Source organism: Montipora foliosa, chromosome 7, assembly GCF_036669935.1.
Source record: "Montipora foliosa isolate CH-2021 chromosome 7, ASM3666993v2, whole genome shotgun sequence".
NCBI lineage: Eukaryota > Metazoa > Cnidaria > Anthozoa > Scleractinia > Acroporidae > Montipora > Montipora foliosa.
The window spans coordinates 22,193,946-22,196,445 of NC_090875.1; the positions used below are offsets into that span (position 1 = coordinate 22,193,946).

The 2,500-nt window shown below is 36.8% G+C and overlaps 2 protein-coding genes and 1 pseudogene across 3 annotated transcripts in view; 1 reads left to right on the forward strand and 2 right to left on the reverse strand.

Annotated features, from left to right (window-relative positions):
* The window catches only part of LOC138011364 (solute carrier family 41 member 1-like), a 330,107-nt gene that overhangs the window by 20,954 nt on the left and 306,653 nt on the right, over positions 1-2,500 (reverse strand). The window lies entirely within an intron of this gene.
* Positions 1-2,500, reverse strand: part of LOC138010029 (uncharacterized) — a 14,975-nt pseudogene that overhangs the window by 9,681 nt on the left and 2,794 nt on the right.
* LOC138010436 (uncharacterized) overlaps positions 1-2,500 on the forward strand; it is a 28,189-nt gene that overhangs the window by 1,083 nt on the left and 24,606 nt on the right. Inside the window, exon 1 of one of the 2 annotated variants that reach the window (XM_068857396.1) lies at positions 2,231-2,344. The exons of the other annotated variant lie outside the window; for it this stretch is intronic. The gene's annotated coding sequence lies outside the window, so the exon portion shown is untranslated. Of the gene's footprint in view, positions 1-2,230; positions 2,345-2,500 lie in introns of those variants that run through there. 2 annotated transcript variants of the gene reach the window in all.

Below are 2,500 nucleotides of genomic sequence, written 5' to 3' on the forward strand. Positions count from 1 at the left end.
GAAGTAAGCGATACCAGCAAGAACTGAAGGCAGACAAGGGAAGGGGACCCCACAAATATAACGAATTCAAAATAACGAACAAAAACAAATTTAGCGAAAATAACAAATGAAGCAAGCGACAGCAGCAAGAATAACACTTCTTCAAGGCAGACAAGGGAAGGGGGCCCCACAAATATAAGGAAAATAACAAATTTAGCAAATTATAGCGGTCAAATAGTAGCGGTTAGCGAATTGATAGCAGTTTCAAGTGGTATACGGGTTCTTTTATTAGGAAAAATTGTCTTAGTGCCAAATATAAGAAATGTCAGCGAATCTTTAGTTCGTTATCACTCATAATAATTTAAAATGATGTAAACAAATCGCTCCACCAAGCTTTAACAGGACACCTGCTTGATCCTCAGGACACGTACGGTTTCCAAAAGGAATTACCTTTGGGTACTTAATTATCGGATTCTGCATAATTGCGTAAACGCCCCTGAAAGCGGTACAAGTTGTACAGAAAGCGGTAATACGTTTTGTATTTGAACATTGCCAAACTTCGTGGAGAATGCTACGAAGGCAGCAAATGGGTACGTCTTTAAATACGGCGCATACATTTTTACGAAGGATAATACTTACTTCCGGGAATGATGAAGAAATTGAGTTTCATTTTGAAGTTGCATTGTGTCGTAGGCGAGTATGCGTTCCTCATTGAATTTTGAGAATCCCTTTTCAGGGGAAATGATGTATTCACATAACTGAAGTTTGGAAAAACTGTAAAAAATAAGCTTATGGTGCTCGGAGACGAACTGCTTTTGAAATATTGTGATGGATTCAGTGTTTTCGAATTTGGCCTAAAGCACTTTCAGTTTCTTGGAATTCGGTGAATGAATCCAAATTAACTTTTACATTTTGATTCTTGGTAATTTGTGTTTTCACTGATTAATTAACTGCTACGTGTGAATTGTCTCCAAAGAATCAATAAAATATAACTTAATCTGCAAACTTAACTGAACTTCAACATAACGGGATACAAAACTGCTCGGTGGTTTTCAATTAATGTATCAAAAACGAGTGCGAGTGCTATATCGGGGCATGTAGACATCGACAAAGGAAATACGTTTTAAAACACTTTTTTGGATATTTTTTTATAAGCTAGTCTCCCAGAGGTGATTTTAAGGTCTTGTTCGGGTAAATCTTAATTGTGCTGTTGTCAAGAAAACGAGAATGGGAAGTTATTCAAACATTTTTTGTTTCAATTCTCTGGATAATTTCACGATCATGAAAACAAAACAGATACGAACCCTCCCCCAAGGGCACATCGTACCCTCCCCCGGGTATATTTGGTTGAGCTCCGTAGCTAAAAAGTTTCAGTTTATCTAGTACCGTCCTTGTGCCAAGTTTGTTGCTTTTACCCCGAAGTACACAATTCGGACATTTAATTGTACCATATGGCTGGACTAGCATTAACCATAGTTATTAACTAGATATTTAACTATTAAGTAGACATTGTACCAGATATGTATTTTAAGGTTTTTTTTAAGTATTATTTCATTATTGAGGGTTTTAGTTGTCATAATTTCCTAAAAAACTGTAATGCGCAAATGTAATAGAAGTCAATAAATATTATAATAATATACATGAAAAAATTACTCGATTCTGATTGGCTGAGAGCAGTGAAGTTCAGTGTAATACAGTGCAAAAAGTGTAATACCAGTGCAAATTACACATCGAAATTCTGGATCATGATTGGCTAATAAACAATAGGGTTTGGTCAGAACCTATCAAATCTTTTGTTTTCAAATGAAGCGCGGGTTACGATCGTTATAGCTTGATTCTAATCGTCATACTTCACGAAAAGAATCTCAATAGAAGTGCCTTTTGAGAGGTATTCTCGCTCTCCACAATCGTCAGACCTTAAAGGATTTATATTGGTCCAAAGTCTGCAAAAGTTCCCATACATTCAAACTAATTTAACCCGTGTTTGCACCCCAACCAATGTGGCGTCAGAAACATTGAAAAAGTCTATTCAACAACCATAGCCGTATTTGTGTGCGGTTTTTACAGCGTGGATACGCTTTTGGAAACTATATGGTTGAATTTCTTGGAAACATTGCTATGGTAATTACACTCGCGCCTCCAGAAATTTCTCTTGAAAACTTATAGGTACTATTTATAGCGAACACGGAAAGAATGTTGAGTCATGCATTCAATAAAAACCAGTTAAACTGGTTTAACGGTGAAGGCTTGGGAACACAACCAGGGTGCGGCTTCTGTCACAAAACAAGATCCTCGCCAACAAACAGCGGTGTTCTTCGTCGTTGCTTTGCTAGCCTGGCACTAACTTGAGTGGACATTAATTAAGGTGAGCTATGATGGCAGCATTAAAAAGACCTCAATGTTTGAAACAGAAAGAGGAAGATTCCGAAAAGATAACATTTTTGTTGACAAAAATTGGATAATGAAGGCTCTTAAGCTTCAAATTGTGCCCCGATTCTCATAATTGTATAAAAGCTTTTTA